At 47.9% G+C, this 12,400-nt stretch overlaps 3 non-coding genes across 3 annotated transcripts; all 3 read left to right on the top strand.

Annotated features, from left to right (window-relative positions):
* The first annotated feature begins 1,583 nt into the window (after window positions 1-1,583).
* On the top strand, window positions 1,584-1,655 carry Trnar-ucu (transfer RNA arginine (anticodon UCU)). Its single transcript has one exon. It is a non-coding gene; the product is annotated as a tRNA-Arg (tRNA).
* Window positions 1,656-7,809: 6,154 nt separating this feature from the next.
* Window positions 7,810-7,881, top strand: Trnar-ucu (transfer RNA arginine (anticodon UCU)). The gene has a single exon. It is a non-coding gene; the product is annotated as a tRNA-Arg (tRNA).
* A 4,241-nt stretch (window positions 7,882-12,122) lies between these two features.
* Trnar-ucu (transfer RNA arginine (anticodon UCU)) lies at window positions 12,123-12,194 on the top strand. Its single transcript has one exon. It is a non-coding gene; the product is annotated as a tRNA-Arg (tRNA).
* The last annotated feature ends 206 nt before the right edge of the window (window positions 12,195-12,400 follow it).

A 12,400-nucleotide genomic window follows, 5' to 3' on the forward strand; every position in this document is an offset into this window, starting at 1 on the left:
GTAGACATTCGAGTATCGCCCCGGGGGTTGAAATGAAGGTCCCCTTCTTCCCGTGTAGTCAAAGTGGCGCTGGCTACCACCCTCAAGCGTCAGATACATTTCTAGTAAAATATAAATAGCCCAGACAGTGAAGGAGAACACAGTCGCCCAGATAGCCGAATTGGTAAGGCATTCGAGATCTAATCGGAAGGCGTGAGTTCGGTCCCCACTCTGGGCGCGTGTTTTTCTTTCTTTCTTCCGTATATTTAAACAAAATGTTAACTTCATTAACCGTAGTAAAAAAAAAGAGCCTAACTACACCCCTATGCCTCCTTTGGCGTTGTAGACTGCCGACCTATCTTTCTGTATTTCCTCATCGAGCCCCTCTTTTCCTTACTATATTATTCTGCGAAAGCCTAGCGAGGGCTCGGTTCTGGCAGCCTTGATGCCTAGGTAGCATAAGAGGGCTTCCCGCCAGTTACCCGCTCATGACAGGCTGTAGACGTTCGAGACATGCCCCGAGGGTTGAAAAGAAGGTCCGCTTCTCCCCGTGCAGTCAAAGTGGCGCTGGCTACCACCCTCAAGCGTCAGATACATTTCTAGTAAAATATAAATAGCCCAGACAGTGAAGGAGAACACAGCCGCCCAGATAGCCGAATTGGTAAGGCATTCGAGATCTAATCGAAAGGCGTGTGTTCGGTCCCCACTCTGGGCGCGTGTTTTTCTTTCTTTCTTTCTTCTATATATTTAAACTAAATGTTAACTTCATTAACCGTAGTAAAAAAAATAGCCTAACTACACCCCTATGCCTCCTTTGGCATTGTAGACCGATGACCTATCTTTCTGTATTTCCTACTCGAGCCCCTCATTTCCTTACTATATTATTCTGAGAAAGCCTTGCGAGGGTCTCGGTTCTGGCACCTTGATGCCTAGGTAGCATAAGAGGGCTTCCCGCCAGTTACCCGCCCATGACAGGCTGTAGACGCTCGAGTCATGCCCCGGGGGTTGAAAAGAAGGTCCCCTTCTCCCCGTGTAGTCAAAGTGGCGCTGGCTACCACCCTCAAGCGTCAGATACATTTCTAGTTAAATATAAATAGCCCAGAAAGTGAAGGAGAACACAGTCACCCAGATAGCCGAATTTGGTAAGGTATTCGAGATCTAATCGAAAGCCGTGGGTTCGGTCCCCACTGTGGGCGCGTGTTTTTCTTTCTGTCTTACTTCCGTATATTTAAACAAAATGTTAACTTCAATACCCGAGGTAAAAAAAAGAGCCCAACTTCACCCCTATGCCTCCTTTGGCGTTGTAGACTGCCGACCTATCCTTCTGTATTTCCTCATCGAGCCCCTCTTTTCCTTACTATATTATTCTGCGAAAGCCTAGCGAGGGCTCGGTTATGGCAGCCTTGATGCCTAGGTAGCATAAGAGGGCTTCCCGCAAGTTACCCGCTCATGACAGGCTGTAGACGTTCGACACATGCCCCGAGGGTTGAAAAGAAGGTCCGCTTCTCCCCGTGCAGTCAAAGTGGCGCTGGCTACCACCCTCAAGAGTCAGATACATTTCTAGTAAAATATAAATAGCCCAGACAGCGAAGGAGAACACATTCGCCCAGATAGCCGAATTGGTAAGGCATTCGATATCTAATCGAAAGGCGTGGGTTCGGTCCCCACTCTGGGCGCGTGTTTTTCTTTCTTTCTTCCGTATATTTAAACAAAATCGTAACTTCATTACCCGAAGTAAAAAAAGAGCCTAACTACACCCCTAAGCCTCCTTTGGCGTTGTAGACTGCCGACCTATCTTTCTGTATTTCCTCATCGAGCCCCTCATTTCCTTACTATATCATTCTGCGAAAGCCTAGCGAGGGTCTCGGTTCTGGCAGCCTTGATGCCTACGTAGTATAAGAGGGCTTCCCGCCAGTCACCCGCTCATGACAGGCTGTAGACGTTCGAGTCACTCCCCAGGGGTTGAAAAGAAGGTCCCCTTCTCCCCGTGCAGTCAAAGTGGCACTGGCTACCACCCTCAAGCGTCAGATACATTTCTAGTAAAATATAAATTGCCCAGAAAGTGAAGGAGAACACAGTCGCCCAGATAGCCGAAGTGGTAAGGCATTCGAGATCTAATCGAAAGGCGTGGGTTCGGTCCCCACTCTGGGCGCGTGTTTTTCTTTCTTTCTTTCTTCCGTTTATATAAACAAAATGGTGACTTCATTACCCGAAGTAAAAAAAAGAGCCTAACTACACCCCTATGCCTCCTCTGGCATTGTAGACTGATGAACTATCTTTCTGTATTTCCTCCTCGAGCCCCTCATTTCCTTACTATATTATTCTGCGAAAGCCTAGCGAGGGTCTCGGATCTGGCAGCCTTGATGCCTAGTTAGCATAGGAGGGCTTCCCACCAGTTACCCGCTCATGACTGGCTGTAGACGTTCGAGTCACGCCCAGGGCTTGGAAAGAAGGTCCCCTTCTCCCCGTGTAGTCAAAGTGGCGCTCGCTACCACCCTCAAGCGTCAGATACATTTCTAGTAAAATATAAATAGCCCAGAAAGTGAAGGAGAACACAGTCGCCAAGATAGCCGAATTGGTAAGGCATTCGAGATCTAATCAAAAGGCATGGGTTCGGTCCCCACTCTGGGCGCGTGTTTTTCTTTCTTTCTTTCTTCCGTATATTAAAACAAAATGTTAACTTCATTAACCATAGTAAAAAAAGAGCCTAACTACACCTGTATGCCTCTTTTGGCGTTGTAGACTGCCGACCTATCTTTCTGTATTTCCTCATCGAGCCCCTCATTTCCTTACTATATTATTCTGCGAATGCCTAGCGAGGGTCTCGGTTCTGGCAGCCTTGATGCCTACGTAGTATAAGAGGGCTTCCCGCCAGTTACCCGTCCATGACAGGCTGTAGACGTTCGAGTCATGGCCCGGGGGTTGAAAAGAAGGTCCCCTTCTCCCCGTGGAGTCAAAGTGGCGCTGGCTACCACCCTCAAGCGTCAGATACATTTCTAGTAAAATATAAATAGCCCAGAAAGTGAAGGAGAACACAGTCGCCAAGATAGCCGAATTGGTAAGGCATTTGAGATCTAATCAAAAGGCGTGGGTTCGGTCCCCACTCTGGGCCCTTGTTTTTCTTTCTTTCTTTCTTCCGTATATTCAAACAAAATGGTAACTTCATTACCCGAAGTAAAAAAGAGCCTAACTACACCCCTAAGCCTCCTTTGGCGTTGTAGACTGCCGACCTATCTTTCTGTATTTCCTCATCGAGCCCCTCATTTCCTTACTATATTATTCTGCGAAAGCCTAGCGAGGGTCTCGGTTCTGAGAGCCTTGATGCCTAGGTAGCATAAGAGGGCCTCCCGCCAGTTACCCCCTCATGACAGGCTGTAGACGTTCGAGTCACGCATCCGGGGGTTGAAAAGAAGGTCCCCTTCTCCCCGTGCAGTCAAAGTGGCGCTGGCTACCACCCTCAAGCGTCAGATACATTTCTAGTAAAATATAAATAGCCCAGACAGCGAAGGAGAACACAGTCCCCCAGATAGCCGAATTGGTAAGGCATTCGAGATCTAATCGAAAGGCGTGGGTTCGGTCCCCACTGTGGGCGCGTGTTTTTCTTTCTGTCTTTCTTCCGTATATTTAAACAAAACGTTAACTTCATTACCCGAGGTAAAAAAAAGAGCCCAACAACGCCCCTATGCCTCCTTTGGCGCTGAAGACTGCCGACCTATCTTTCTGTATTTCCTCATCGAGCTCCTCATTTCCTTACTATATTATTCTGCGAAAGCGTAGCGAGGGTTTCGGTTCTGGCAGCCTTGATGCCTAGGTAGCATAAGAGGGCTTCCCGCCAGTTACCCGCTCATGACAGGCTGTAGACATTCGAGTATCGCCCCGGGGGTTGAAAAGAAGGTCCCCTTCTCCCCGTGTAGTCAAAGTGGCGCTGGCTACCACCCTCAAGCGTCAGATACATTTCTAGTAAAATATAAATAGCCCAGACAGTGAAGGAGAACACAGTCGCCCAGATAGCCGAATTGGTAAGGCATTCGAGATCTAATCGGAAGGCGTGAGTTCGGTCCCCACTCTGGGCGCGTGTTTTTCTTTCTTTCTCCCGTATATTTAAACAAAATGTTAACTTCATTAACATTAGTAAAAAAAAGAGCCTAACTACACCCCTATGCCTCCTTTGGCGTTGTAGACTGCCGACCTATCCTTCTGTATTTCCTCATCGAGCCCCTCTTTTCCTTACTATATTATTCTGCGAAAGCCTAGCGAGGGCTGGGTTCTGGCAGCCTTGATGCCTAGGTAGCATAAGAGGGCTTCCCGCCAGTTACCCGCTCATGACAGGCTGTAGACGTTCGAGTCATGCCCCGAGGGTTGAAAAGAAGGTCCGCTTCTCCCCGTGCAGTCAAAGTGGCGCTGGCTACCACCCTCAAGCGTCAGATACATTTCTAGTAAAATATAAATAGCCCAGACAGTGAAAGAAAACACATTCGCCCAGATAGCCGAATTGGTAAGTCATTCGATATCTAATCGAAAGGCGTGGGTTCGGTCCCCACTCTGGGCGCGTGTTTTTCTTTCTTTCTTCCGTATATTTAAACAAAATTGTAACTTCATTACCCGAAGTAAAATAAGAGCCTAACTACACCCCTATGCCTCCTTTGGCGTTGTAGACTGATGACCTATCTTTCTGTATTTCCTCCTCGAGCCCCTCATTTCCTTACTATATTATTCTGCGAAAGCCTAGCGAGGGTCTCGGATCTGGCAGCCTTGATGCCTAGGTAGCATAGGAGGGCTTCCCACCAGTTACCCACTCATGACTGGCTGTAGACGTTTGAGTCACGTCCCGGGGCTTGAAAAGAAAGTCCCATTCTCCCCGTGTAGTCAAAGTGGCGCTCGCTACCACCCTCAAGCGTCAGATACATTTCTAGTAAAATATAAATAGCCCAGAAAGTGAAGGAGAACACAGTCGCCAAGATAGCCGAATTGGTAAGGCATTCGAGATCTAATCAAAAGGCGTGGGTTCGGTCCCCACTCTGGGCCCTTGTTTTTCTTTCTTTCTTTCTTCCGTATATTCAAACAAAATGGTAACTTCATTACCCGAAGTAACAAAAGAGCCTAACTACACCCCTAAGCCTCCTTTGGCGTTGTAGACTGCCGACCTATCTTTCTGTATTTCCTCATCGAGCCCCTCATTTCCTTACTATATCATTCTGCGAAAGCCTAGCGAGGGTCTCGGTTCTGGCAGCCTTGATGCCTACGTAGTATAAGAGGGCTTCCCGCCAGTCACCCGCTCATGACAGGCTGTAGACGTTCGAGTCACTCCCCAGGGGTTGAAAAGAAGGTCCCCTTCTCCCCGTGCAGTCAAAGTGGCACTGGCTACCACCCTCAAGCGTCAGATACATTTCTAGTAAAATATAAATTGCCCAGAAAGTGAAGGAGAACACAGTCGCCCAGATAGCCGAAGTGGTAAGGCATTCGAGATCTAATCGAAAGGCGTGGGTTCGGTCCCCACTCTGGGCGCGTGTTTTTCTTTCTTTCTTTCTTCCGTTTATATAAACAAAATGGTGACTTCATTACCCGAAGTAAAAAAAAGAGCCTAACTACACCCCTATGCCTCCTCTGGCATTGTAGACTGATGAACTATCTTTCTGTATTTCCTCCTCGAGCCCCTCATTTCCTTACTATATTATTCTGCGAAAGCCTAGCGAGGGTCTCGGATCTGGCAGCCTTGATGCCTAGGTAGCATAGGAGGGCTTCCCACCAGTTACCCGCTCATGACTGGCTGTAGACGTTCGAGTCACGCCCAGGGCTTGGAAAGAAGGTCCCCTTCTCCCCGTGTAGTCAAAGTGGCGCTCGCTACCACCCTCAAGCGTCAGATACATTTCTAGTAAAATATAAATAGCCCAGAAAGTGAAGGAGAACACAGTCGCCAAGATAGCCGAATTGGTAAGGCATTCGAGATCTAATCAAAAGGCGTGGGTTCGGTCCCCACTCTGGGCCCTTGTTTTTCTTTCTTTCTTTCTTCCGTATATTCAAACAAAATGGTAACTTCATTAACCATAGTAAAAAAAGAGCCTAACTACACCTGTATGCCTCTTTTGGCGTTGTAGACTGCCGACCTATCTTTCTGTATTTCCTCATCGAGCCCCTCATTTCCTTATATATTATTCTGCGAATGCCTAGCGAGGGTCTCGGTTCTGGCAGCCTTGATGCCTACGTAGTATAAGAGGGCTTCCCGCCAGTTACCCGTCCATGACAGGCTGTAGACGTTCGAGTCACGGCCCGGGGGTTGAAAAGAAGGTCCCCTTCTCCCCGTGGAGTCAAAGTGGCGCTGGCTACCACCCTCAAGCGTCAGATACATTTCTAGTAAAATATAAATAGCCCAGAAAGTGAAGGAGAACACAGTCGCCAAGATAGCCGAATTGGTAAGGCATTTGAGATCTAATCAAAAGGCGTGGGTTCGGTCCCCACTCTGGGCCCTTGTTTTTCTTTCTTTCTTTCTTCCGTATATTCAAACAAAATGGTAACTTCATTACCCGAAGTAAAAAAAGAGCCTAACTACACCCCTAAGCCTCCTTTGGCGTTGTAGACTGCCGACCTATCTTTCTGTATTTCCTCATCGAGCCCCTCATTTCCTTACTATATTATTCTGCGAAAGCCTAGCGAGGGTCTCGGTTCTGGCAGCCTTGATGCCTAGGTAGCATAAGAGGGCCTCCCGCCAGTTACCCCCTCATGACAGGCTGTAGACGTTCGAGTCACGCATCCGGGGATTGAAAAGAAGGTCCCCTTCTCCCCGTGCAGTCAAAGTGGCGCTGGCTACCACCCTCAAGCGTCAGATACATTTCTAGTAAAATATAAATAGCCCAGACAGCGAAGGAGAACACAGTCCCCAAGATAGCCGAATTGGTAAGGCATTCGAGATCTAATCGAAAGGCGTGGGTTCGGTCCCCACTGTGGGCGCGTGTTTTTCTTTCTGTCTTTCTTCCGTATATTTAAACAAATTGTTAACTTCATTACCCGAGGTAAAAAAAAGAGCCCAACAACGCCCCTATGCCTCCTTTGGCGCTGAAGACTGCCGACCTATCTTTCTGTATTTCCTCATCGAGCTCCTCATTTCCTTACTATATTATTCTGCGAAAGCGTAGCGAGGGTTTCGGTTCTGGCAGCCTTGATGCCTAGGTAGCATAAGAGGGCTTCCCGCCAGTTACCCGCTCATGACAGGCTGTAGACATTCGAGTATCGCCCCGGGGGTTGAAAAGAAGGTCCCCTTCTCCCCGTGTAGTCAAAGTGGCGCTGGCTACCACCCTCAAGCGTCAGATACATTTCTAGTAAAATATAAATAGCCCAGACAGTGAAGGAGAACACAGTCGCCCAGATAGCCGAATTGGTAAGGCATTCGAGATCTAATCGGAAGGCGTGAGTTCGGTCTCCACTCTGGGCGCGTGTTTTTCTTTCTTTCTCCCGTATATTTAAACAAAATGTTAACTTCATTAACATTATTAAAAAAAAGAGCCTAACTACACCCCTATGCCTCCTTTGGCGTTGTAGACTGCCGACCTATCCTTCTGTATTTCCTCATCGAGCCCCTCTTTTCCTTACTATATTATTCTGCGAAAGCCTAGCGAGGGCTCGGTTCTGGCAGCCTTGATGCCTAGGTAGCATAAGAGGGCTTCCCGCCAGTTACCCGCTCATGACAGGCTGTAGACGTTCGAGTCATGCCCCGAGGGTTGAAAAGAAGGTCCGCTTCTCCCCGTGCAATCAAAGTGGCGCTGGCTACCACCCTCAAGCGTCAGATACATTTCTAGTAAAATATAAATAGCCCAGACAGTGAAAGAAAACACATTCGCCCAGATAGCCGAATTGGTAAGGCATTCGATATCTAATCGAAAGGCGTGGGTTCGGTCCCCACTCTGGGCGCGTGTTTTTCTTTCTTTCTTCCGTATATTTAAACAAAATTGTAACTTCATTACCCGAAGTAAAATAAGAGCCTAACTACACCCCTATGCCTCCTTTGGCGTTGTAGACTGCCGACCTATCTTTCTGTATTTCCTCATCGAGCCCCTCTTTTCCTTACTATATTATTCTGCGAAAGCCTAGCGAGGGCTCGGTTCTGGCAGCCTTGATGCCTAGGTAGCATAAGAGGGCTTCCCGCCAGTTACCCGCTCATGACAGGCTGTAGACGTTCGAGTCATGCCCCGAGGGTTGAAAAGAAGGTTCGCTTCTCCCCGTGCAGTCAAAGTGGCGCTGGCTACCACCCTCAAGCGTCAGATACATTTCTAGTAAAATATAAATAGCCCAGACAGTGAAGGAGAACACAGTCGCCCAGATAGCCGAATTGGTAAGGCATTCGAGATCTAATCGAAAGGCGTGGGTTCGGTCCCCACTCTGGGCGCGTGTTTTTCTTTCTTTCTTTCTTCCATATATTTAAACAAAATGTTAACTTCATTAACCGTAGTAAAAAAAAGAGAATAACTACACCCCTATGCCTCCTTTGGCGTTGTAGACTGCCGACCTATGTTTCTGTATTTCCTCATCGAGCCCCTCATTTTCTTACTATATTATTCTGCGAAAGCCTAGCGAGGTTCTCGGTTCTGGTAGCCTTGATACCTACGTAGTATAAGAGGGCTTCCCGCCAGTTACCCATCCATGACAGGCTGTAGACGTTCGAGTCACGGCCCGGGGGTTGAAAAGAAGGTCCCCTTCTCCCCGTGGAGTCAAAGTGGCGCTGGCTACCACCCTCAAGCGTCAGATACATTTCTAGTAAAATATAAATAGCCCAGAAAGTGAAGGAGAACACAGTCGCCAAGATAGCCGAATTGGTAAGGCATTTGAGATCTAATCAAAAGGCGTGGGTTCGGTCCCCACTCTGGGCCCTTGTTTTTCTTTCTTTCTTTCTTCCGTATATTCAAACAAAATGGTAACTTCATTACCCGAAGTAAAAAAAGAGCCTAACTACACCCCTAAGCCTCCTTTGGCGTTGTAGACTGCCGACCTATCTTTCTGTATTTCCTCATCGAGCCCCTCATTTCCTTACTATATTATTCTGCGAAAGCCTAGCGAGGGTCTCGGTTCTGGCAGCCTTGATGCCTACGTAGTATAAGAGGGCTTCCCGCCAGTCACCCGCTCATGACAGGCTGTAGACGTTCGAGTCACGCCCCAGGGGTTGAAAAGAAGGTCTCCTTCTCCCTGTGTACTCAAAGTGGCGCTGGCTACCACCCTCAAGCGTCAGATACATTTCTAGTAAAATATAAATAGCCCAGACAGCGAAGGAGAACACAGTCGCCCAGATAGCCGAATTGGTAAGGCATTCGAGATCTAATCGAAAGGCGTGGGTTCGGTCCCCACACTGGGCGCGTGTTTTTCTTTCTTTCTTCCGTATATTCAAACAAAATGGTAACTTCATTACCCGAAGTAAAAAAAGAGCCTAACTACACCCCTAAGCCTCCTTTGGCGTTGTAGACTGCCGACCTATCTTTCTGTATTTCCTCATCGAGCCCCTCATTTCCTTACTATATTATTCTGCGAAAGCCTAGCGAGGGTCTCGGTTCTGGCAGCCTTGATGCCTACGTAGTATAAGAGGGCTTCCCGCCAGTCACCCGCTCATGACAGGCTTTAGACGTTCGAGTCACGCCCCAGGGGTTGAAAAGAAGGTCCCCTTCGCCGTGTAGTCAAATTGGCCCTGGCTACCACCCTCAAGCGTCAGATACACTTCTAGTAAAATATAAATAGCCCAGAAAGTGAAGGAGAACACAGTCACCCAGATAGCCGAAATTGGTAAGGCATTCGAGATATTATCGAAAGGCGTGGGTTCGGTCCCCACTCAGGCCGCGTGTTTTTCTTTGTTTCTTTCTTCCGTATATTTAAACAAAATGTTAACTTCATTACCCGTAGTAAAAAAAATAGCCTAACTACACCCCTATGCCTCCTTTGGCGTTGTAGACTGCCGACCTATGTTTCTGTATTTCCTCATCGAGCCCCTCATTTCCTTACTATATTATTCTGCGAAAGCCTAGCGAGGTTCTCGGTTCTGGCAGCCTTGATACCTACGTAGTATAAGAGGGCTTCCCGCCAGTTACCCGTCCATGACAGGCTGTAGACGTTCGACTCACGGCCCGGGGGTTGAAAAGAAGGTCCCCTTCTCCCCGTGTAGTCAAATTGGCGCTGGCTACCATCCTCAAGCGTCAGATACATTTCTAGTAAAATATAAATAGCCCAGACACCGAAGGAGAACACAGTCGCCCAGATAGCCGAATTGGTAAGGCATTCGAGATCTAATCGAAAGGCGTGGGTTCGGTCCCCACTCTGGGCGCGTGTTTTTCTTTCTTTCTTTTTTCCGTATATTAAACAAATAGTTAACTTCATTAGCCGTAGTAAAAAAAAGAGCCTAACTACACCCCTATGCCTCCTTTGGCATTGTAGACTGATGACTTATCTTTCTGTATTTTCTCCTCGAGCCCCTCATTTCCTTACTATATTATTCTGCGAAAGCCTAGCGAGGGTCTCGGTTCTGGCAGCCTTGTTGCCTACGTAGTATAAGAGGGCTTCCCGCCAGTTACCCGCTCATGACTGGCTGTAGACGTTCGAGCCACGCCCCGGGGCTTGAAAAGAAGGTCCCATTCTCCCCGTGTAGTCAAAGTGGCGCTCGCTACCACCCTCAAGCGTCAGATACATTTCTAGTAAAATATAAATAGCCCAGAAACTGAAGGAGAACACAGTCGCCAAGATAGCCGAATTGGTAAGGCATTCGAGATCTAATCAAAAGGCGTGGGTTCGGTTCCCACTCTGGGCCCTTGTTTTTCTTTCTTTCTTTCTTCCGTATATTCAAACAAAATGGTAACTTCATTAACCGTAGTAAAATAAGAGCCTAACTACACCCCTATGCCTCCTTTGGCGTTGTAGACTGCCGACCTATCTTTCTGTATTTCCTCATCGAGCCCCTCTTTTCCTTACTATATTATTCTGCGAAAGCCTAGGGAGGGCTCGGTTCTGGCAGCCTTGATGCCTAGGTAGCATAAGAGGGCTTCCCGCCAGTTACCCGCTCATGACAGGCTGTAGACGTTCGAGTCATGCCCCGAGGGTTGAAAAGAAGGTTCGCTTCTCCCCGTGCAGTCAAAGTGGCGCTGGCTACCACCCTCAAGCGTCAGATACATTTCTAGTAAAATATAAATAGCCCAGACAGTGAAGGAGAACACAGTCGCCCAGATAGCCGAATTGGTAAGGCATTCGAGATCTAATCGAAAGGCGTGGGTTCGGTCCCCACTCTGGGCGCGTGTTTTTCTTTCTTTCTTTCTTCCATATATTTAAACAAAATGTTAACTTCATTAACCGTAGTAAAAAAAATAGCCTAACTACACCCCTATGCCTCCTTTGGCATTGTAGACCGATGACCTATCTTTCTGTATTTCCTACTCGAGCCCCTCATTTCCTTACTATATTATTCTGAGAAAGCCTTGCGAGGGTCTCGGTTCTGGCAGCCTTGATGCCTAGGTAGCATAAGAGGGCTTCCCGCCAGTTACCCGCTGATGACAGGCTGTAGACGCTCGAGTCACGCCCCGGGGGTTGAAAAGAAGGTCCCCTTCTCCCCGTGTAGTCAAAGTGGCGCTGGCTACCACCCTCAAGCGTCAGATACATTTCTAGTAAAATATAAATAGCCCAGAAAGTGAAGGAGAACACAGTCACCCAGATAGCCGAATTTGGTAAGGTATTCGAGATCTAATCGAAAGGCGTGGGTTCGGTCCCCACTGTGGGCGCGTGTTTTTCTTTCTGTCTTACTTCCGTATATTTAAACAAAATGTTAACTTCAATACCCGAGGTAAAAAAAAGAGCCCAACTTCACCCCTATGCCTCCTTTGGCGTTGTAGACTGCCGACCTATCCTTCTGTATTTCCTCATCGAGCCCCTCTTTTCCTTACTATATTATTCTGCGAAAGCCTAGCGAGGGCTCGGTTCTGGCAGCCTTGATGCCTAGGTAGCATAAGAGGGCTTCCCGCCAGTTACCCGCTCATGACAGGCTGTAGACGTTCGAGTCATGCCCCGAGGGTTGAAAAGAAGGTCCGCTTCTCCCCGTGCAGTCAAAGTGGCGCTGGCTACCACCCTCAAGCGTCAGATACATTTCTAGTAAAATATAAATAGCCCAGACAGTGAAGGAGAACACATTCGCCCAGATAGCCGAATTGGTAAGGCATTCGATATCTAATCGAAAGGCGTGGGTTCGGTCCCCACTCTGGGCGCGTGTTTTTCTTTCTTTCTTCCGTATATTTAAACAAAATCGTAACTTCATTACCCGAAGTAAAAAAAGAGCCTAACTACACCCCTAAGCCTCCTTTGGCGTTGTAGACTGCCGACCTATCTTTTTGTATTTCCTCATCGAGCCCCTCATTTCCTTACTATATTATTCTGCGAAAGCTTAGCGAGGGTCTCGGTTCTGGCAGCCTTG

This window comes from Haemaphysalis longicornis, unplaced genomic scaffold, assembly GCF_048455015.1.
Source record: "Haemaphysalis longicornis isolate Haplotype H1 unplaced genomic scaffold, Haemaphysalis longicornis Haplotype H1 scaffold_11, whole genome shotgun sequence".
Classification (NCBI taxonomy): domain Eukaryota; kingdom Metazoa; phylum Arthropoda; class Arachnida; order Ixodida; family Ixodidae; genus Haemaphysalis; species Haemaphysalis longicornis.